Source organism: Lactuca serriola, chromosome 4 (assembly GCF_051521515.1).
Source record: "Lactuca serriola cultivar US96UC23 chromosome 4, Lser_US96UC23_V15, whole genome shotgun sequence".
NCBI classification, from domain to species: domain Eukaryota; kingdom Viridiplantae; phylum Streptophyta; class Magnoliopsida; order Asterales; family Asteraceae; genus Lactuca; species Lactuca serriola.
The window spans coordinates 355,675,695-355,700,950 of NC_136411.1; the positions used below are offsets into that span (position 1 = coordinate 355,675,695).

A 25,256-nucleotide genomic window follows, 5' to 3' on the forward strand; every position below is an offset into this window, starting at 1 on the left:
CAAAATTGAATTTCTACTTCTGATCATAGCTTCTTGTAATCACGTTTTCAGATGATGATGTAGTCGAGAACCAAAACACAAGCACTGAGACAGACCTCAATTTCTGAATCAGTTAATTCCGACTCCGGTTCGTTTGTAACAAATTGGGATCGAATACTTCGGTTCGACCAATTCCGATTAACAACAACAAATTCTGCTGTTCGATTTCTGAATTTTCGTTTGTAACAGACCATTGTCAATTTCCGAAACCGGGTCATGTTCAACTCGGAATGCAGCTTCAAGTTCCGAATTTGGTTTTAAAATTCCGAGACTTCTTTGACATTGAGTTCAGATTGTAACTTCCGATCGCCTATGAACATCCGAATGCTATTCCAATTTTGAAGCTTGAATTCCGACTCCGAAAGTGTTGTATTTGCGAATGCTATTCCTTCCGATCCTAGAGCTCCGAATGCAGTGTTTAAGGCTTGAACTCCGAAAGTGTTGCAGTTGCGAATCCCTCCTAGCGCTCTCAGGCATTCGCAGAACAATTTTCTAATACGAGTCTTCGATTCCGAGTCTTGATTTTGGGTTGCGATTTTGTCCGTCAATTCCGAGATCTGGTGTTGTTCGTCAACTCCGTTTCAAAGGAACAAGCACAGGAATGAATCATGACTAGTTGGCTAAATGCTCGAAAACATCCCCGGTACTTTAATAAAATGACAGATTTCACCCATAAATCCGTAACTAACCATTTTTTGTCAATAACTCCGAATCTAACCCCTATATTTCCGTAAATCCGAATCTGACCTACAGTACATTGACAACATGCACCCCTTTTGCTGAAATATGTCAGAAGGCAGCCTTCTTTTTACAGAAAATGCCTTTTTTCACCCCTTTTTCCAACTTTTTCAGCATTTGTCATTTTCAACCATTAAAAATCAATAAAAATTGATTTCTTCAACAAAGTTTTTCCTTTTTTACTCAAAGTTTGTCAGCTTTCACCAGATTTTGTCCCGTTTCATTTTTTTTTATAAAGGACAAAACTTTTATGAAACTTTTGGTACCTATTTAAGATTCAAGATTGAAATTGGTTTCTTGCACACCAATTTATTTGAAGAGAATCGATCATCTTCTGAAAATAATACCCGCTTGTTAATTGGAAAACAAAAATTTCCAAAAATTTCATTAAACCAACCAAATACTCTTTTTTCTTTTCTACAACTTCTAACATCTTTATCTGAAGAAAATTGAGAATTGAAGTTTCTTTGAACATTCTTGACTTCAGCTTTCTGAACCTTTTCACATGGCATAGGTACTTGTACCTTGGGCATCCAAACCTTCTTCATTTTACTTTTTTTCTTGTTCTTCTTCTTTCTTTTTCTAAGTTCTAGGCTTCAGAAACGAATTTCAGGTCTGAACAACCTCTTCATATTTCTGAATCTGAACATTAGAAACCTTTGGTACACAAAATTTTGGAGTTTGATAAATCTGAACATCTTGAAGTATTGGCTTTCTGTAAGGATCATTTCTTCAAAAACATCATCAGAACATAAAAAGTCATATGTTTGGGTTCCAATTGAACAAAACTTCTTCACATTCACGACTTATGAATTTTTTTCAATGAGATTCGTCTTCAGTACATCTAGATCCGGATTGTAAAACTTCTGAAAAAACATGAACCACTTAACTCCCCCTCGCCAAGAACATCTGGAGTCATCTTTTCTTTAGAAACATGAAGAACATTATGAACTTCACCAAGAATACCAAGAACATCTTCCTTTTTCTTTTTAGCTATTTTCATCTCTAAAATTTGTTGTTTATTTTCTCGATCTAAATTTCCATAGATAATATGAAATTGTTCTACTATTCTATTATCCTATTGTAATTAACGTTCATTAACACGTAAGTATTCAGATATTTTCTCATCAACAAAAAGATTATATAACTCAGTAACATCCCTCAACATATAATCACCAAGAATATGAAACATAGTCACTTTGTCGAAACCATAGATTCACTACTAGAAAAACAGCCTTTTACGACGCTCATTGCGCGTCGTAAAGGGCTCAGATGACGCGCAAATGCACGTCAAGGAAGGCCCTCTCATAAAGAGAGACGACGCACATTTACGACGCACGTTTATGACACGGAATGCGTAACAAGAAAGGCCCTGTCATAAAGGAAGACGACATGCATTTGCGTATCGTAACCTTACGACGCGCATGTTAATGACACGCAATGCGTATCAAGAAAACCCCTGTCAAGAAAGGCCATGTCATAAATGCAGATGACACACATTTTTGTGTATCATAATGTTAACTGTTTAAAAAAATTATTTATAGATTTACTAATTTTTAAATTAAATTTCCATTTCATGTCTCATAATAGAAAATAAAATACCATATACAAAAAATATAATACATTGCACAAAAGTTGATGTCATACAAATAATCATTCCAATAGTAGACAAATGGATAAATCTCAAAGGGATCAAAAATATGTTTGTCTTCTAATAGAACTTATACACAAGAAAGTAATGAATTTGCTATTGAACTTATACACAAGAAGAAGGTGTTTGAATTCAGAAAATGTCTCAGCAACTGAATTGGCCCCGGAAGCTTGTGATTTGACTGCAACTGAGATAAGGATACCATGTTTACTCTTCTTAAGCTTACTAAACAAACTTGACAATAAGATAATATAAAACTGAATTATTATTAAGATTAAGCCATAGATGCACTCAAGCTATGCAATAAGATAATTGGGTAGATTTTTTAAAGTACAATGTTCTAATAAGAAAAAATGAAATTAGGATGTTATAAACTTGTAATAAATAAATAAATCAATGAAAGTGCATTGTTACTTTATGAATCTAGCCCTAAAAAAAGCTATAGAACTTAGGAGGCGAAGATTACCACAACTTTATTTTGCAGCATGAATTTCCCCGTTATGATGGATACCTGTTGATGACAAGAAACCAAATTATCATGATAAAAATAATTATAACATTTCTTTCATTTTGCATAAATATGTGCAAATATTATCTTATATTAAGTAATAAACTAATAGTAGCATGCAATTAATGAAGTAGACAGGTTTAGTCCCTGAAAAACTTATAGATAAAACATTCTTTATAATGGATGCACAATTTAAAGTCAACGAGAGAGCAAATCCAGTCAACATGGCTATAAATGGATAACTTGTGAGTAGTGGTATAGACACAACCTACACAAAACATATTCATGGCCTCACTTATCAAACAAACATCCAATTTTTCAAGATTCATATATAAAACTTTTTTTCTCTCATGAAAAATCAATAATTACATCAAAAATGAATAATTAAATTAAACAAAAGGTAAAAGAAAAACTAAATTAAAGAAAAATTGCTTACTCCTGCAAACTAGCTACTACTATGGGGCCAAATATCCTCTCCATAATTGGATACAATGTGAACTGGATGTGTAAATCATATTCATACCTATTTATAACCAGGGAGCACCTATGAAACATCATTATGTAGCTCCTCGCTTCTAATTTCCTACAAGTGTAAATCAAAATAATAAGCTAAATAGTAAATATGCATCAAGCCAAGGGCAAAAGGTGGAATTTTTAATACCTGACTTAGGAGCTTTGGTATGTCTATTGTTGAAAATGTGATCTCATACATAGGCCTGCATATCCCAGTTTAAAAGGTACATTTAGTTAGACGATTGTGTACAAAAGCTAATAACTGTCCTGATGTCTAGTGGCTTAGGATTAAAGGACTTACAACAAATCTTTTAAGAGCATACACAAACAAATAAAATCCATAACAATAATGGAATAGATCATTACATTCCATTATCATGTTTGGTTGGCTAGAGGAAATGGAATGAATTTCAGTCAATTCCATGCGTATAGTTGCACGATTGCTATAACAGAAAATAAGAGGTTGTATACAAACGCCAGGTGTCTCTGTATGTTGTATTGAACTAATACCCTTTGAATAACATACTTTAGCTTCTGATAAATCTCCACTCTTATAAACCTCGTTTCCCCTGCACAAATCAATTTATTTCAGAAATCAAAAGCATATTAGGTTTATACAAATGTAAAATATCAAAAAAAAGTGGGGGGGCTAAAACAACACCTTTTTCGCCAACTGTCACATGTTTCTTAAGTTGTAGCCTTTATGTGCTCCCTGTTACCAAGTTTATGACAATGGGACACATTAACACAGCCAGTTCTCAGCTTATACATCTTCTGATGTGGCTGTTGTCTCACTGCCATGACAGCACTAGCAAAACAACAGAAGGTGAATACATAGATTTTCATGTCAAAAAAAAACCTTACAAGAACAACTAGCGGATCACGAGTAAGAGCAAGGCCATTAATCATGTTAATAGGAAGCATGTTCCCATCTCGATCTATTGTGTTCACTAGAGTCTCATCAACACATTCTAGCTTTGAGTCTTTTATCATTGGTATATGGCTGACACTTCACTTGATAGACCACATCCTAATTATGTATCACAAATAAACATATTTTATGCTAATATTAAGCTAAATCTGTTTCATGTAAGCAAAATAGCAGTTTAATTATATACCTCCATCTACAATTTCTCCTTCAATATTTCTGGAAATATGGAATACCAGAGAAAATATGGTTCCATTTGAAAAAGATTCTGTTGTCTCACATCCCTACATCATATCAAAAAGAAACACTTTCACTTTGTGAGAATCCATAATTAAAAGATATTGCCATTTATCTTATGATAATGATTGATGAAAATGAAATCCAAACGTCAAACAAAAATGGAGAGATATATGATTACCTCAGAATCCACAGACATGTTGTTGATTGCAATATAAGAATCATTGTCCAAACATATGCCTCTAGCATTTAAATTAGTTGCATCAACATTCTCCTTCTATCCTTTGGGTAGGTGGCTGCTGCTAGTTACAAAAGATATAGATACATAAAGCATCCAAATTTATAATCCTCAGTGAACAAAAAGTAATAATAATGTCAAAAAATAAAAAAGGGTAACCAACTAACCTGGTTTTTTTTCTAGCAGAGGATGTAATCATCTGAGAGGCTTTGTTCTCTTGGTTGCTGACATCTTCAGGCACCTTCTTCTGAGTTTTTGAAACTTTTGGACTAGCAAGTGCTTTAGAAGAATTTCTTCCCATTGCTAATTTCTTGGTTTGCATCTCAAACTTGGGAAAGAACCAGATTCAGATGCTTAACAACTTCAATTTTTTGGTAGATATGTTTATAAGTTGTGATCTTCCACAGATTGTCTGACTCGCATGAAGTTTCCTAACAGATTGGGAAATTTTATTTTAAGTTTGAACAACAACATGAATAATAATAATAAAGAATAGAGATTGAAATGTAAAGAAACATATGGGCGGGGGTGTGATGCTTGCCTGGATTGTATTGTCTGCAAGGTATCTTTGGTTACTTCCTTTAAAGCTGACATCAACCCGTTCCCAGCTTATTTGACTCAATCCCTTAATCATCATTTCTGAATTTTTAATTGATGGTATTAGAATTCATATAACTCAGCAGTTGAAAAATGACTTGGTTGCTACCTTCCATGCTGGCATGGCAGTGGCAGTGGCTGTCTTAGTCTTGTGGGTTTTGGGCTGTGGGTCCAGAGAGGTTTCTTATTTTGTGATATTTTATGCATCTTCCTTAAGAAAATGGGGATATCTGCCACTTCTCACAAGATTTTTAATCTATAAAAATACTGAGATAAATTAATTACACTATACCCAGTACTATTATTTTATTTTATTTTTTTACCTTAGGCAGCTGAATCTGATGACGGATTGATGATGTGCTCCATCCCACAAGATCTATTTCAAGTGCTTGAGTTAAGGAAAAAAACATCCAAAACTTAATGGTAGATTTTTTCAGGAAAAAATATTAGGATACGGTCTGAATGGACATTTGCATAAACAACACGGCGTTTGAACGACTGCAATGCGGATCTACAAAATCAACCACAAAATTCATGCAAACAGATCTCCAAATTCTCCTTCTTTTCTACTATGTTTAGCTGAAAAAAGGGGGGATGTCAATGAAAGACTTACATGAACTTTAGGTGTTCTGAATCATTGGCCATCTAAGCCAAGAGAGGGGTCTGTCTCTGTCCATTAGCCTTGTCTTTCAAATACAGATGTCTTCCTGTTCTTCTAACCACCAATGAACTGTGGTACCCTACTTTCTCAAGGCCTCTGACTCCACAAGACATTGGGACCTGAAACCACCAACACTTCCGTCAACTATTTCCAAATAATTAACTCACAATTTACAAACATTTCTGTGTCCTCTTGAGCCAAGGTGTGGAGTCGTAACTATAATAAAGTTAATAACATCAACTCCAACAATTTTTCCAGATCTGTCTTAGTATGCTTGATTCTGTGTGTAGAGCTTAGCAATAGCATATCTTGATATCAGGCCACCAAGTGAGTGACCTATAAATGATATCTTTTCCAACTTTAAGATTGCATTCTGTCACAGATATCACCTACAACCAAAACCACCACTTTTACTTCAAACTACAATGCTGTGTCATAGCAAAAATGAATATTTCTAGGTCTTGGATTTAACCCTAAATATGATTAAGGAGGAGGATACTCACCTCATCTGCTAATTTGCTTCCCATCACATCAATTCCATCAAGTGTTGCTAGTGCAGAGTTACATCTGCTACCTGTAGAGCATATCGATACACAAGATATAGTATGGAAAATAAAAATGATAATACCAATAATACAACCAAAGTTCAAAAACACTTTTAACCAAGAGAAATTATTTTTCTCAACTTCCAGTAATAACATCAAGTTCATAAACATTTGGTATGCACAACTGAGTAGTATCTTCTGAAAAGAGGAGAGGAGTGCTATAGAAATGATTACAGTGAACAATAAGATCCTTGGGATACTTATTTAACAACTTCTAATAAAAATTTTTGGTAGATATGTTTATAAGTTTTGATCTTCAATTTTTTGCATCTCAAACGCCAAGTCTCTATGAGAGTTCGCTGCACAGCATTCACCTGTTACGAAATCAAGTTTTACCAAACCAATATAAGCAATAGATCGAACACCTTATCTGCACGACCCAAACAAACTACTAAAAAAGATGATCGAACTGAACACCTACCTCATGAGTACGAGAAGCTGGGAATGCTATTGTCAAGGACTCAGCAAGAGCTGGCGAATCTAAACAAACAGAGACTGCAGCAGCGAGCCCGATCAAACCTTTAGCGATTGAATCAATCAATTTCTTGATTCGTTCGAATTTGCCTTGGGTAAAGCTTGAGGTGGTGTTGGTACTTTACACTTGCTATGGTAACCATTGAAATTGGAAGAAGATAATCGGTACTTATAGGGAAAAGTTGAAGAGGTTGGTGTTTGAGTGGCTTTGGTGTAAATTGATGAAATGGGTGAAGAATTACTAAGATCAAGACTAGGTCGGCGTATGTCACACCCCAAAACCAAGAACGGCGGAAACGTTCTGGGGCGAAGGACGTCATGTACAATATCACAACACAGTAAATGTAAATAAGCAAACAACATCATCCATTGCATTAAATATATAATTTTAATACAAGCGTGTTCTGTACAGTTTTAGACACCAAAAATATAATGTAAATCAAAATAATATGATGAGTCTTGAATGCGCTCCATCTTCTCAAAAGCTGGCATCGGTACCTGTCTACTGATGACCTGAGAATACAAGTTATTTTGAAAGAGTTTATCAGCATTAAGCTGGTGAGTTCATAAGTATTTTAGTGTCGATGTTTGTTATCAAAACGTTTGAAACTGTCTCAAGTATAAGTTTGTAAAATGTATGTAAGTGTTTGTAAAAGTTTGAATCTCTCAGAAAAACCTATATTTTCTATTAAAGTAGCCTTCTACCAAGGCTTAACTGTTTTGTATGCTCGTTTGTTTTAAAAGTGTGTAATTTCCTAAGTGTAACTATCATTTAACAAATATAGTTTGTACATTAATGGTTAAGTGAGGTTATCACTAAAAATATGTAATGGGTAAATAATTGTAGTACTGTAGTTTTCTATTATAGGGACTACTGCTGTACTAACTACCTTAAACCAGATTTATATTAAGGTATAATGTGATAATTGCACCATACTATCGACTGGTAACAACGACGTACGAATGGTCGTAATAACGGAATGACGTTTGGCACCCGCAGACCTGCAGGTCCGGCTGTAGCTAGCAGCAAGGTGTAGGATAGTCAATCCAGTATAGATCTATACGCAAACTCACGCTCTCCCTCCAAGAGAATTCTGGCTACAACTCGGGCCATGACATTTAAGGCATGCTCCGATCCAGTGGATCACAATTGTTAACGTATTATTGTATATGTAGTGTAATGTTTCTCGTTCTAGTATAGTTGTATATGTTCTCCTCGTAGTATAGTTGTATATGTTCTCCTCCTAGTATAGTTGTATATGTTCTCTTCCTAGTATAGTTGTATATCTTCTGTTTCTAGTATAGTTGTATATGTTCTCTTCCTAGTATAGTTGTATATGTTCTCTTTCTAGTATAGTTGTATATGTTCTCGTAGTAATGTAATGTATAGACTCATGAATGAACTGACTCATTGATCTAGAAGTTGTAGTAGTATGATCCTGTGTTACCCCGATGGTAACTTACTAATGATGTGTATAGTACGCATGAATATGGAAGTACTTTTATGTCTATATATGTATATTTGATATATAAATAATATTGAAATGACCTTTGGACGGTCACCCGAAATCCCACCAGACCACATCCAAATCGAGAAAAAGGAAATAGGGCGGATGGCCTTCCTAAGCCCTTTAAACATTTCTTATATATCTATACATATATGGGAATGCAATTTATAAGAAGTATAACAAAGTTTAAATAAAAGCATTTGATAAGTAAAAGAGTTTGTAAAACATTTTGAAGTAAAGCAGTTTGATAAACAGTTTGAACAGTGATAAAATCATTGGTTTCCTAGTTATTAATCACATGTGATTAATGTAATCACATGTAATTGATGCAATAACTATAAGCATTTAACTTGTATTCCCCCCCCCCCCCATAAAGTATTTAAAACATTTAAAGTATTTCAAAGGTTAATTAAAGGGGGTATGAACTCACTTGTGGTGAGTGGATTGGATTGTAGTGTCGGATACCGTGCTAGGTGGCAAACGGAGACTTGTTCACACGCACGAGCCTAGTTATCATATAATAAGCATATATATAACTAATTAGCCAAATAATAACTTAATGAAATAAGTTGGGACACTTAGGAACATGTAAACACTTTGTATAAGTGTTATAGGTCCTAATGGTTGCATCTAAGTGTTATGGGACAAGGCTAAAGGGGTTTGAAGCTTCCAAGAACCTTAAATAAGAGTTTACTACCCAACAAACCCCACCTAAGGAGTTTACGGTCGTAAAACCTTGAGTTTACGGCCGTGAACTCCAACCTTGGTGGTTTTGGGTGTTTTAAAGTGCTAAATGATTTCTAGAATAAGCCTAGCTTGGTGGTTTAATCCTTTGGGTAGTTTAGGGCATGGATAACACTCCTTTGAGGAATTTACGGCCTAAAGACCATACCCCTTAGATTTTATGGCCGTAAACCCTCATGGGGTGGATGTTTTAATTCTTTTAAGTCTCTTGCACAAGTAGGATAATTTCTAGGCTTTTGATTTAGGCTAAGGGGGACTTTAGGCACACTTTGGTGCCTTTACTTGGAGTTTACGGCCCAAGAGCATTTCTTGGCCGTAAACTCCCTGTTAGGGATGATTTTGATGTGTTTTAGTCCCCATTTTAGCTACAAGTATTTGAGGGTAATAGTCTAAAGCCTTAGGGGTGATTAGGGCTCATTTTGCCCTTGAAAATTGTGTTTACGGTCCAAGAAATTCTTGGGCCGTAAACACCTAAAACTTGGTGTTCTTGAATTATTTCTAGCCTCAAATGATCCTACATATTATGCTAAACTAGTTGTCTAAGAAGGAACTGGGACTAGATAGCCTTAAAGCTCCATTTTGGAGTTTACTCCCCAAGAACGTTCTTGGGCGGTAAACTCCCGGATCTCATATAATAGACATGTAATCTATGTTAATAAGCATAAAACAAACATTATAACACAACTAGAGAAGTGTACTCACGATTTGGGATGAAAACCCAAAGATCCGTGAGAGAGAATATGGCTTTTCTTTAGTTGGAAATGTGAATAATGAATGAATTTAGTTCAGAAATCTATTTATAGTCCTGAAATATTTTGGCAGAAAATATTTTTATTCTGGAATTGGACTCTAACATTATGAAGTGTTGATATGCTCAAGTTTCACAAACCCAAGAGCATCCACTCTCCTGATACCTCCTTAAATGTAAACCTTAGTGTACACAAACTTATTCGGAAAAGTCTGAAGTTCATTGAAACTGGACTAGCTTCTATTGAATAGTTAATGTTCGTACAAAATGGAAATTTCGGGTTGTCACATCATCCCCCCGTTAGAAGGAATTTTGTCCCGAAATTAGAATTTAAGCAAACAAGAAGTTACAAACAATTAAGCGAAAAGATGAGGGTATTTTACTTTCATCTGATCCTCGCGTTCCCAAGTGAATCCCGGTCCTCGCTTGGCGTTCCAGCGGGCCTTCACGATAGGGATACGGCTTTGCTTCGTCTGCTTGACCTCACGGTCCATGATCTCTACTGGTTCTTCCACGAAGTTGAGGCTCTCGTTGATCTCAATCTCGTCGAGTGGGATTACAAGAGTCTCGTCGGATAGACACTTTTTCAAGTTAGATACGTGGAATGTAGAATGTACGTTACGAAGTGCGTCGGGTAGGTCGAGTTTGTAAGCTACGGGGCTGACTCTTGTAAGAATCTCGAAAGGCCCTATGTACCTTGGATTAAGCTTCCCACGCTTTCCGAAGCGTATCAAGCCCTTCCAGGGTGAGACTTTGAGAAGGACTCGGTCTCCCACCTGAAATTCCAAAGGTTTTCTTCGTTTATCAGCGTAGCTCTTCTGTCGGTCTCTAGAGGCTTTTAATCGTTCACGGATCTGAACGATTTTCTCTGTCGTTTCCCGAATGATCTCCGGACCGGTGAGAGTACTGTCGGAAGCTTGCCCCCTGGCTAATTGGGTATCACCCACCTCAGCCCAGCATAGAGGGGATCTGCACTTTCGGTCGTAGAGGGCTTCAAATGGAGCAGCCTTGATGCTCGTGTGGTAACTGTTATTATAGGAAAACTCGACAAGGGGTAAATGAGTATCCCATGCCTTCCCAAAGTCAATCACGCAGGCTCGCAACATATCTTCCAGTGTTTGGATGGTCCTCTCACTCTGTCCGTCGGTTTGTGGATGGTAGGTTGTGCTCATGTCCAGCCTTGTTCCTAAGGAATGTTGTAGTGATTGCCAGAATCTTGAGGTGAACCTACTATCTCTATCGGAGATAATGGACATAGGTACACCATGTAGCCGTACGATTTCCCTAATGTATGTTCTTGTAAGTTTCTCCATCTTGTCAGTTTCTTTGATAGGCAGAAAGTGTGCGGACTTGGTCAATCTATCAACGATGACCCATATGGTATCAAGTCCACCCGTTGTCTTGGGCAACTTGGTTATGAAATCCATAGTGATCCGCTCCCACTTCCATTTTGGAATCTCTGTTTGTTGCAATAAACCAGAGGGCTTCTGGTACTCGACCTTTACTTTTGCGCAAGTAAGCCATTTACTTACGAAGGTAGCAATCTCTGCTTTCATATTAGGCCACCAGTATAGCTTTTTAAGATCCAGATACATCTTATCTGAACCTGGGTGGACGGAATACCGAGTGTTGTGCGCCTCGGTCATGACCAAGTCTCGGAAACCACCGTGTTTCAGTGTCTAGATCCGGTTCATGAAATATAAGGCTCCGTCCCCCTTGGCTTCTAAATTCTTGTCCATTCCTCTAAGGGATTCACTCGTCACATTTTCAGGTTTCATGGCTTCAAGTTGGGCCGCCTGAATTTGCCTAGACAAGTGTGAATGTATGGTTATTGACAATGACTTGACTTTGCAACCAGAATATTCCTTCTGACTTAGGGCGTCTGCTACTACGTTGGCTTTACCCGGATGATAACGAATATCGCATTCGTAGTCACTGAGTAGCTCGACCCACCGTCGTTGTCTCATGTTGAGGTCCTTCTGATCAAAAATGTGTTGTAAACTCTTGTGGTCGGTAAAGATAGTGCTTTTCGTTCCGTACAAGTAATGTCTCCAGATCTTCAGAGCAAACACCACTGCTCCCAGTTCAAGATCGTGGGTCGTGTAGTTAACCTCGTGTGTCTTCAACTGTCTCGAGGCGTAGGCGATGACCTTACCTCGCTGCATCAGAACACACCCGAGCCCTTGATTCGATGCATCGCAATAGACTACGAAGTCTTCTATCCCTTCGGGGAGGGATAGTATTGGCGCGGTGCATAAGGCTCGTTTGAGCGTTTGAAACGCTCTCTCTTGTTTCTCTCCCCAGTCAAAGGCCATGCCTTTCTGGGTCAGGGTTGTAAGGGGTTTCACTATTCCGGAGAAGTTCTGAATGAATCTGCGGTAGTAGCCAGTGAGGCCTAGAAATTAACGAATTTCAGTAGGCGTCTTCGGTGCTGAACAGTTCTCAATGGCTTTAATTTTTTATGGGTCCACGTGGATTCCCTCTTCGCTTACCACGTGTCCTAAGAATTCGACTCTTCGGATCCAAAATTCACATTTTGAGAACTTCGCATAAAGTTTCTCCTTTCGTAATGTCCCTAGAACTTGTCGCAGGTGATCGCCATGTTCTTCCTTACTTCGGGAGTAGATCAGGATGTCGTCAATGAAAACGATGACGAAGTGATCCAAGTAAGGTCGACATACTCTATTCTTCAGATCCATGAAGACTGCGGGCGCATTGGTTAATCCAAATGGCATCACCACGAACTCGTAATGTCCGTAACGATTTCGGAAGGCTGTCTTCGGCACATCCTCCTCTAGTACGCGTAACTAGTGATATCCGGATCTCAGATCAATTTTGGAAAAATAGTTCGCCCCTTGCAGTTGGTCAAAAACATCGTCTATGCGAGGCAGAGGGTAACAATTCTTGACCGTCAGTTTGTTGAGTTCTCTGTAGTCAATACCCATACGGAATGATCCGTCTTTCTTCTTAACGAACAAAACCGGTGCTCCCCAAGGTGAGAAGCTCGGCCTTATAAAGCCCTTGCTGAGCAGTTCGTTAAGTTGACCAGAGAGTTCCTGCATCTCAGCTGGTGCTAAGCGGTAGGGCGACTTGGCTACTAGGGTAGCTCCTGGGACTAAGTCGATTCGGAACTCGACCTGCCGTTGCGGAGGTAATCCAGGTAGCTCTTCTGGGAAAATATCGGGGAAGTCGCTCACTACTAGGATGTTCTTTAGTTCTTTCGTTTCGAGGCTCGTGTCAACGACGTGAGCAAGGAATGCATGGTATTCTTTACGCAGATACTTCTGTGCTTGAATACTTGATATAATGCGAAGATTCGCACCAGGTTTGTCATCGTAGACTATAAGAGTTTCATTAGACGGAAGGTTTAGACGGACTGCTTTCTCGTAGCACATGATGTCGGCGCGATGAAGACTTAACCAATCCATGCCGATGATAACGTCGAAGCTTTTTATTGAGACCGGTATGAGGTCGATTGGGAATGAATGGTTATCTAGAGTTAGGGTATAACCTAAGTATATGCTATTCGTACTTTCAGTTTTTCCATTAGCCATTTCTACTGTGAATAGTTCTTTGAGTGCATGTGGTGGTTGTTTAAGCATGCGAGCAAATTTATGGTTTACGAAGCTTCGCTCGGCTCCACTATCGAACAGAATGCATGCATAGGAGTTATCGAGGAGGAACGTACCAGTCACCACTATCGGGTCAGCAACTACTTCCCCGTGGCTTATAGCTAGTACCCTCCCTGCTCCACCAGCATTCTTTGCTTTGGGGCAGTCCCTCTTATAGTGGCCTGCTTCGCCACATCCATAGCAGGTCGGGCTCGCGCCAGAGCCAGGGACCTGGGTGATCGGTTGTGTCGGGAACTTACAGAAACGGACGGTGTGTCCTTTCCTGTTGCAGTTAGAGCACTGCATTTCACGGCAGGGGCCGTTGTGGTGGAAGTTGCATTTGTTGCACTTAGGCAAACTTCCAACATACTGTTTCCCCGGAGCAGTAGCAGCAGCAGGGGTTACCGCGGCATGCACTGCCACAATTTGCTGCTTTTTGGCAGCTTTCTGCTTCTTCTTTTCATCCCAGAATTTCCGCTTAGTGTCAGCGGGTTTGGAGGGTTCCGGGATGGTTAGGGTGGTTGTTGTTGCAGGGGTTTTGACTCCATGGTCAATGAGTCGCTGTGCCAGTCGCTTGGCACTGTCAAAGGTAGCAGGGGTTGATGCTAGGACATTCCCCTGATACGGAGGCACTAGCCCCCATATGTACCTTTCGATCTTTTTCCCCTCAGTGGGAACCATATTGGGGCAGAGGGCCACCAGCTCGCTGAATCGGGCAGTATAAGCGATTACGTTGGTGCCCTTCATAGTCAGGTTCCAAAGTTCCTGCTCCAATTTCTGGACTTCGCCCCTCGGGCAGTATTCCTCAATCATGAGGTCTTTCATCGTTTCCCAGCCCATGTCGTTGGCTATGACGAGGGTTAGTGCCTCAACGTGGTCGTTCCACCACGTCAGGGCTTTTCCTTCAAAGGTGCATGCAGCATATTTGACTTTGCTCGCAGGAGGGCATGAACAGATTTCGAAGACTGATTCAGTCTTCTCGAACCATTGCGAGAGGGCAATGACTCCGCCGGTGCCATAGAAAGGCTTCAGCTTGCAATTGGTGAAATCCTTATAGGAGCACTCTCTCGAGCGCACAGGGGTTTCAACCGGAATTGATTCAACAGGGGTTCCACCTCTGTTGGCATCAGATGAGTGATACTGAGCCATGGAAGTCGCCACTGCTGCAGCTACGGCAACATTCAGGGCTGCAGTATCGATGACCGGAGGCGCAGGAGGCGGTGGAGGTGCAGGGTTATTCCTGGGAGATTTGCGAGGAGGCATCTTTTAGCTATAAGTTTATAAAGATGAGAAAGATGGTAAGATTCAATTTGTAAGCAACGTGAGAGTGACACATGGACTAACTAACCATAGCCCAACAGTTGAATGAGTGTTTGAGATCACAACAAAGAATATTAGTAGGAAACACAAATGTACAGATTTTTCCCACAGATTCGATAGATGTCAATAATACTGGTATTACTGATGTAATAACTTCAGGGAAAATCGACCTAACAGTAGGTCTTACATCATACCATACAGAAAAGTTTGATAGTTCTTAGATTCCTAATTAGAGTACTGAAAGTTAGGAATATTTTACAGACAAGTGCTACATAGAGCACATATGTTAAAGGCTATTCCTTAACCAAAAGACAAAGATGTACTAGACATCATCTAACGGCGATGGGAATTTCTCGGGCGAGCCCTGAGGTCGGACACTTGACGAAACACCTCTTGAAGGTGTCGTTCCTGAGCCCTATGGTGGGCTCAAAGTTCTAAGACTTCAGCTCGTGAGGCAGCCAGCTGTTGCTGCAGGGTTTCATTGGTTCTCCGGGTCCGTTCCATGTCTTCTTCATGACGGCAGATGCGGACTGTGTTGACACCTGAGTTGGAATCAGTCTCCATGAACCGGTCGATGGCTGCTCGACCTTGCTCAACATTACGAGCTATTCTGCGGATAATGACGGGCAGAGCTCGGTCAGCAGAACCACCTTCACTGACGTTGTAAAAGCTTCGGTCCCCAAAGTATGGTAAGGGTTGACCATGTTCATCACTCCAGCAATTCAAGTTGGTTGCCCACAAGGGAGTAGGACCTGGAAAAGCTGGTCGGGGGTTGTTGTTTAGGGCTTGACCTACTAGCGGTAGGTTGTTGACTTCAGGCTCGGAGTCAGATCCATCAGAAAAGCCTTCTACGAGGTGATCATTCAAAGGGATTGGATGCTCATCTTCGGGCTCTTCTTCGATCCACCCGGCATTGCCTTCATTTAGAAAGTACGGGTCACCGTGATGGAATCCAGCCATTTAAATCTACGTGAGAAGAGAAGTATAAGAATATAGTATACATGTAACTAGTAGTACAAAATACACCTATAGTATTTTAAGTTTAAGTTCTACTGATCTTCTTGTGGTATTGTTGGTATGTTTTTAGACTTGTTAACACATCACAACCATTCTAGGGCATATGCTAATCACTCCTCGAAGCAGCATAGTTGATCAGGCTATGCCATTCCTAGGACTGACCATACATCCCCAAGCTCACTTGTGATATTTAACAATCGTAATACTTTTGTTCTTGTCATTGTGACAATGATTTTAGTATGAATGCAGACTAGTATACTTAATTAAATATTTTAATATTTAAAGTATAGACTTTGGGTCAGAGTGCTTTAATCCCTAATGGGTTTATAGTTTAGTATATCTTTTATGGGTTGATATACTTGATTCACTATAAATAATGCTCTGATACCAATCTGTCACACCCCAAAACCAAGAACGGCGGAAACGTTCTGGGGCGGAGGACGTCATGTACAGTATCACAACACAGTAAATGTAAATAAGCAAACAAAATCATCCATTGCATTAAATATATAATTTTAATACAAGCTTGTTCTATATAGTTTTAGACACCAAAAATATAATGTAAATCAAAATAATATGATGAGTCTTGAATACGCTCCATCTTCTCAAAAGCTGGCATCGGTACCTGTCTAATGATGACCTGAGAATACAAGTTATTTTGAAAGAGTTTATCAGCATTAAGCTGGTGAGTTCATAGGTATTTTAGTGTCGATGTTTGTTATCAAAATGTTTGAAACTGTCTCAAGTATAAGTTTGTAAAATGTATGTAAGTGTTTGTAAAAGTTTGAATCTCTCAGAAAAACCTATATTTTCTATTAAAGTAGCCTTCTACCAAGGCTTAACTGTTTTGTATGCTCGTTTGTTGTAAAAGTGTGTAATTTCCTAAGTGTAACTATCATTTAACAAATATAGTTTGTACATTAATGTTTAAGTGAGATTATCACTAAAAATATGTAATGGGTAAATCATTGTAGTACTATAGTTTTGTATTATAGGGACTACTACTGTACTAACTACCTTAAACCGGATTTATATTAAGGTATAATGTGATAATTGCACCATACTATCGACTGGTAACAACGACATACTGTCACAACTAGAAGTTCTGTGTCTTGTAATCACTACACTCAAGTAAAATGTAGAATCAAAAACTTAAGAGCATGTATGATGCTTACTCTATGACAACAAAATTTCGATCCAATACACCATACAAGTACTACAAATAGTCAACAAGCAATTGGAAACCCTAGAAGTTCTTGATTAGGTCCATTTTGGGACTAGGACTTCCTTATTGGACTCAATGGACCAATAAGCTTCCAATTTGACTACCATGGGATTAGAACCTTTAAATGGGCTCTAATTCGATTCACATTCATTTATTTCAACAATTTGGACCATATTGGGCCTAGAATGAAATAAATTAAATATTATGAATCATAATTAACTTAAACTAGCCCAACAAAGTGTAAAAATCATATTATATTTTTATTTGGGCCAAAAATCATCCAAACTAACTATAATATGGGCTTAGGGGCATTAAAGCCCAATGATCTCCTTCCCTTCCAAATTCTCGGCCGAAAGCCCAAATCCAAAAAGAAAGGAGTTGACCTAATCCTTGCCACCTCACTTATATCCCACATATCTCCATGCATGGACCAACATGCATCTAGGATTGTCAACTCACCTCTCTCTCTTCTCTTCTTCTTGACCTCGGCCGAAAGCACCCACACACACACACACTTCATCACTTTTCACTGATGAGATTAAAGACCTTTAATCAATGAAGATCGATTAAATCTTGAACAAGTATATAAATATAAAACAGTAAGAACGCAATAATAAGAACAAGACAAGATAGAATCAAACGAGTCGAATGATTAAACAGAATCCTCAGAAGAGCTCGATTAAGAACTGTTGGATTAATGTCTAAGTCCATAACTATATTTGGTAAGACTTGACCCGACCCGGCATGGTCCATTTGGGTTGCATACCATCATGCACTTGAATGAGAGAAATAAGACACTTATGGTTATTAATATATTATAAGTTCTAGTATATTAATAATAAGAATAATAAGATTATTTAATTAGTATTGATCAAGAATTAATCTAGGATTAATTAAGTGATCAAAAGAAGACTAATTAAATATATGGGTTGATAGTGTAAATCATCCATACTTGTATAGTGGGCTAATGCTCCATGGATAATCAAGTTGGGCTAAAACCCATAGGATGGTCCATGGATGCTCCATGGTGTATTTGTACCCATGGATCCAAGGAAATGGAAAGCCATGACAATTAAGAGTTTACCCTAATTGTGTAACTATATAAGCATCTTATTATTGAGGAAAAATTGGCCACTAGAGATAGTGAAGAAAGGGCTAGCCGATTTTGGTGAGTGTAGAATTCTCTCAAGTCATTCTAAGTGTTTTGATGATTGTGATTCCATTTGAGGTGTCACACTTGGGGCACTAGGCACTCAAACTTCATGAAGACATTCTACACCAAAGAGGTATGTATTCTATCTTGCTATAGTCATTGTTATGTATGCTAGATTAGGATAATACCTTGGAAGTTCTTATTTGCATGTATAATAGAGAAAACATAGATCCAAGGTATTTAGGGTTGCATGTACACTTAGGAAGTGTTAGAATGCTCAAAACCCAACAGTGGTATCAGAGCCACGGGTTGTTTTCTGTTATATTGATGCAAATATTTTATTTTCAAAGTTGAAAAAAAAAAAGAAAAAAAAACATGAAGTTCGTCAAATTTTAAGATAATTACTTGTTCTTGTGAAAAACTAATTATTTGTAAAATTTGAATAATTTGCTTTATGAGTTGAATTAGGTCAAATTTAATAAAAGATAAAATGATATGATTATTTTATTAGTTTTAAAAGTTTGATCTAAAGAGTTTTTTGAAACCTCCATAAGTTATGGATATGAAAAGGTTTTAAAAAAAAAAAAAAAAAAATTGATTCAAAGTTTTTTTATGGAGTTACAAAACTTGGTCTTAATGTTTTAAAGAATTCCATAACTTGTTCTTAAGATATGGAACATGAAAAGTTTTTTTTTTTTTTGAATTATCTTGTTCTTATGAGTTGCTTAGATTAATAGAAAAGTTAGTTGAAATAGTTGTTTTCAATCCATTTTAATCTAAGAGTTGAGTATAAAATGTGTTTGTGTAACTTGTCCTCAAGTTACATGAAGAGTCACATTAAAGACTCATAAAATTCATAAAAGTTGGCAATGGTTACAAAATGAAGAGTCTTGTGTCATTGAATAATTTTTTATGACTCCATAACTTGTCCTCAAGTTATGGATGTCCAAGAGTCACTTCATTAAAGAATAAATATGTAACCATAATTAAATCCATAAGTTATAAAATAAAGAAAAGTTAGTTCTTTTATTAGTTTAAAGTCTTCCATAACTTGTCCTCAAGTTATGGAACTTGAAGAGTTTTTGGATTAAAACTACTTTAAACACATAAGTTATGGAATTAATTAGTTTTGAATAGTTTCAAAACTTGCCCTCAAGTTTTGGAATTTGTAAAGTTTTCACTTATGAATACTTTAATTCCAAGTTAGCCCTTAGAATTTTAAAAGTTAAAATTCAACCCTTATACTTTATAATATTATAAGTTAATAATATATATATGTATAAGAGTAAAGTCAGTCTTACCGCTAGTACGCCTCATTCACGAAGCCGGTCTATAAGGTGGGTATAAGGTTGTTGCCTATAAAATGGCAACTTAATGGGTGTCCACTCTCACCCACCGCTTGCTTGACTGGTGGAGGGTCGTTAGCCGAACGGGTTTGACAGGACTAGAATTCTCCCTTCATTAAAAGTATTAATGAAAAATACTAAGTAACTAAACTCTTAATAATACCCAATCTTAGTTACTTAGGAAAAATGTGAATAAGGTGCTAAGCCATGAAATTACACTTTACACTTTGTCTAAGTCGTTAGTGGAGCGTGTGTGGTTAACCGGCACACTAACTTGGACTTAACAAGGTAGGTAAAGGGTGACTTAATATTTATCATAGTATCGATGGAGCGTGTGTGGTTAACCGGCACATCGATTGAGGGGTAATTTATTAAGGGTACCAAGTGATTTGCATGGTTACTTCACACCTTGTTTTGTGATCCTCGGCATCCCAGTCACAAAACCTGAAGGGCACACTCGAGATTGAAACATGCCTTTGAAAAGTTCAATGAATCTCAAAGATCTAGGAGTTTCAAAACCAATTGAAACCTAATAATTCATTTCGTTTATCTTGGTGGAAATTGGTGAATCGTCATTCACCTACCTTCAAATATTTTATAGCTTGGATTACGGCATACCTCTTCTAAGTTATAAAATAGTTTGTTGGGTCCTAGCCTTAATATTTCATATTGGGTGTCATATTAAGGACTTTAAATCAACTATCTTGAATATCTCCCAAAAGATGTCTGGTTTAGACACCTATGATCTTCCCAAATCTCTTGAAACAAGGTTTCCTAATGAAGATGATGTCCCATGGATATCATACTTCTTCACCTCTTCAAATTATTCTCCCTAACCCACAAGTTCTTGAAAAGTTTAAGGTCACTCAAGCCTTATTGGCAAGGCAAGGTCTAGGTGTGAGCACATCTTGGAGATGTAGTCACATATTGACAAGCCGGGAGAGTTGGGTGTCAAAGTCTTGAGAAAGTTGGTGGTTCAATCACTTTCTAAGTCACATAGTGAGTTCCTTTGGGACACCTATGAAACAGACTATGACAAGACCCTTAATGATCTTATCTATTTGTTAAGATCAACTTCCTTAATACTTGATGGACATTGACAATAGTGACACAGGAAATCCAGTAAAGCATTCTCTTCCCAATGGAAAGGGATCGGCCATAGTCAATTCGGTTGACCAAATGGTAAAGAGAAAAGCTAAGTCTGTGATAGTCCCGTGTACCATTATCAAAGGGTCCATATGTTTATATTGCCAAAGGAAGGGGCATTGGTTGCGAAGCTGCCAAATTTACCTAAGGATGTTAAAGTCAATAAGTTTGACTCTACTTCAGGTAAAGTCCACTATCTAACTCTGTTAAGTTTCTATTCTGAGATTCTTGATACATGATGTGACTGGGTCACATGGTGATGTTTAAGAATCAAAGAAAAGTGAAGAAACTTAAAGAAAGAATATGCTGAATCTGATCGCGTAGATGGATTTCTATCGCGTAGCTTGAAAAAATCGGATTCGTGAGCTACTTCTCAGGAGTTATGAGATATTGCTTAAGGAATAGATAACAACAAGTTTTCATATGGATTGTAAGGATAAGTTTTTCCGCAAAGTTTTAAAATAAAAGAAAATTTTTTATTTTATTTATTTTAAAATTTCCTTACAATGGCATTTGAGGAAAAATTGTTGCTTATATGATTCCATTATGAGCAAGAGTGGAAATATGAAATTGATTCTTTCATTTGTGGTAATGTCTAAATTTACCAAATAAGGAAAGATTCTCATCACCCAAGTTTCAAGTGGACTGGAACTTGGAATCATGCATGTTGTATAGCATGATGAATGAGAACTTTCAAGTTTTGGAAAATTAAGACTAATTACTCGGCCACATGGATGTGTGAGTCAAGTAAAGGACTAAGGGATCAAGTACACATTCTTGTGCACTGATTAAGTCCACCACAGAAGATTGATAAGACTATTCGTCATAGTTTACTAAAGCTCAGTAAATATGATTATACTTACAAGCTTAAGTGTAACTCTGAGACATTGGAAAAGGTTCCAATGTATGGCAGGGCGAATATGAAGAATCAAATTAGGCAGAAGGATAAAAGTTTCTCATATCTGAAAAGATGGGAGAGTACTTTAGTATCAGTTGTGATCATCTTAATGATTAAGAAACCATATCAAAATTAGTTCTCTAAGGAAATCTTAGTGCATTCTTATGACTAAGAAGAGGAACTTGAATTTTTGAAATGGTTAAATCAAGAAGATGAGTCATACTTCGTTCCAATACAAGTCTTAGAGTCATACTCCAAGATTGTCATTTGAGTGACATGTCTTAAAGAAGGTTTAAAACACTTGTCAAATGTAAGAGTAAAAGTTTTCTATTCTTGTACATTTGAAATTGGTAAGTTGTGATGTTTTGGATAAAACAAAGACCAACTTAGGCCAATTGGGTAAAGTGTTTTTCTTGATTAGAATCCGCACTACCTCTTGGATGTTTGACAAGGGAGTCTTATATGTCAAGAGGACAGTGGGAGTCTTAAAGGTCTTGAAAGTCTCAAGAAATAATCAAGAATAAAACCTGAAGTTCTTCGCTAGCACACGACTTGAGGTTTATAACCTATCGTGTTGACATATCTGTGCCCATTCCAGTTAAAGTTGGCTTTGCATATGAGTTCTTAGAGTTCTCAGTTTGTTGCATAACAACTTGGAAGCAATGGCAGGCCCTTGAGCTGCCAGGTGGCAAGAAGTTAAGATTGAGTTCAATCCATATGGTTTTGGATTTGTCATTATCTTTGTCTTGTGATTATGGTTTGACAAATTTATATGGGTAGGAACTCATACACCATATAAATCTAAGTGTCATAAGGTTTCTCTCCGATTCATGAAAATGATGGTGAGGAAACACTTTCACTAAGTAGATTTTATCTAGATAGCAATTGTGATATTTGCATTCTCAAAGTCGTTAGTGGAGCGCGTGTGGTTAACCGGCACACTAACCTGGACTTGTGAGAAGTTGCAAAAAGGTCTAAACATTATGATTACGGCATCCCTCTTCATAATTGTTTAGATACACAAGTGTGCTATCTAAGGGAAGGTGTATGATTTTGATAAAGACTTATCAAAACAATCTAGTATCAGAAATCTGAACTTTGGTAAGAAAGTCAGCTGATTTCTGAGTACATGTCAAAGCTAGTGGGAGCATAAGTGTTATGCTAATAATCATCATGTTAGTGGGAGCATGATAATTATGATAAGTATTGCAAGTTAGCAATGTTAATTATAGAAAACAAAAATTTTAATTGGGAAAAAGTTGTTTTGCTATAATTAAGGGAGAGGAAATTATACTTCATATCAAATCTATAAGCTTAGATCGTGAGGTTTTAATCATTTAGTCAAGGATATATATGAATTTCATGTTGGAATGGCTCAACATAAGGAAATTCTGTATATGGGTCCATTATTTGCGTTCTAAAATTCGATTATGATTACGGCATCCCTTTTCATAATCTGAATTATGAGAACTTGGCAAATAGAAATGGAAATGTTATAGCAAAAGACTGGTTTAGTCTTTATGTGAGACATCATGAATCGTGTCCCATATGCTTCGGATATAGGATCGATTACATGTGCTATAATCATCCGTTCTAAAATTTTCCAAATGCCTGGGGCATTAAGAAGGGAAAAGGTTTAGAACTGGATATGACTAAAAGGATTAAACAATTGTCGAGGACAATCTAAGGTTTACCAAAGATTGGTTTCTCAAGGACAGTTGGAAGTATAGTGATAATTCTGGAAGGACCATATTGACATAGTCTGTAAGGAGGCAACTCCTGTTCAGAAGTGATAAGTCAGAATGGAATCTGGAAATGTTTCAAAGTTAGAAATTTCAATCTGTGTAAGATTAAGGAAACTTAATGCAAGAAGGATATTTCCAAGGAGTTTATCTCCTTTGGAATGCTCTGTAATGATTGTTGTCAAGTCTTTATGACTTTGTGCATAATCATTACAAGAGTATCAATGCATATAAGTTTAGAATCTAATAGATTTCAGTAAATGGCATGAATTTGGAATTCTTGCATTTGCAGTAAGGATTTGGGAGTGTGAAAAGAGAATCATTAAAGTTATGTTCAATGGATCTAGTTCACAAAGTAAAGATCATAGACAAACATAGTATGCATACTTGGTGTGTGGCATGACTACTGTTTAAGAAAACATAGTGTACATGCTTGGAGCATGGGACAACTATTGTTTTAAATTCAAGAATAAAGTTGATAGCTGAAACAGTATACAATGAATAATGTGTAATCATATGGTGATAAATAAAAGGTGTTTTATTTATGTTCAAAGAGTTGATACCATATTGGATTCAATTATTATTGTGTTTCACTTTGCATGTTTTGACTTCCCGAATAAACTGGGTTATTCTTCCGGAATGACTAAGTTATTCAAACCATCCACAGTCGGTCATATGTTGGAAGTAGATATGAATTAAGACTGTCATGATGGGTTGTAGAGGTCTAAGGTGTTGGACAAGGCTACAACAATCATGAGTGCTCATAAGTTCTGAGTATTGGATTCAACCCGCGCTCATTGGAATCACTTCATGGATTTTATCACGAGTGATCATGAGACGATAATATCTTATATTCTTCAAACCTAGAGATATGAGTTGTTACTATGAGTTGATAGTACATTGATTGCATGAAAATGCATTTGGTAACTCGGTGCTATAAAACGTGCTTTTGTGTATGATTCAACAAGTAGTAGAACAAGCCATATGAGTCGAAGTTTATCCATTCCTTTTACCTTCGGGATAAAAGCGATATCTGTGGGCCCCTCGATGATTTGATGATGACAAATGGAAGTGCTCGGCCGGGCCAGGACTGATTTGATTTGTTCAATTAGTCAGTTGTCATAAATCGGAAATCGGGAAACAACAAATGGACAGAGAGAATGATTATAATCCATGTCTCAGTCCATATGATATCTAGAATGGAGGAATATATGATCCCTTATCTAATGGACAAGTCACTGACAAAGGTCAGAGTTCATCTACAAGGTCAGAGTTCGACAGAAGCTTTTGAGAGCTACGATTGCCGGTTGGTTCCTGAAGTCATACGCAATAATAGTTTTAGACTTATCCAAGTGGGAGACTGTTGGATTAATGTCTAAGTCCATAACTATATTTGGTAAGACTTGACCCGACCCGGCATGGTCCATTTGGGTTGCATACCATCATGCACTTGAATGAGAGAAATAAGACACTTATGGTTATTAATATATTATAAGTTCTAGTATATTAATAATAAGAATAATAAGATTATTTAATTAGTATTGATCAAGAATTAATCTAGGATTAATTAAGTGATCAAAAGAAGACTAATTAAATATATGGGTTGATA

General features: G+C 37.3%; 1 long non-coding RNA gene across 1 annotated transcript; it reads right to left on the reverse strand.

The window, feature by feature from the left end:
* Positions 1–4,409: 4,409 nt before the first annotated feature.
* Positions 4,410–4,889, reverse strand: LOC145100739 (uncharacterized). The gene is made up of 3 exons (XR_013705230.1): positions 4,796–4,889; positions 4,568–4,661; positions 4,410–4,479 (listed from the first exon to the last, which is right to left on the reverse strand). It is a non-coding gene; the product is annotated as an uncharacterized LOC145100739 (long non-coding RNA).
* Between the last annotated feature and the right edge of the window lie 20,367 nt (positions 4,890–25,256).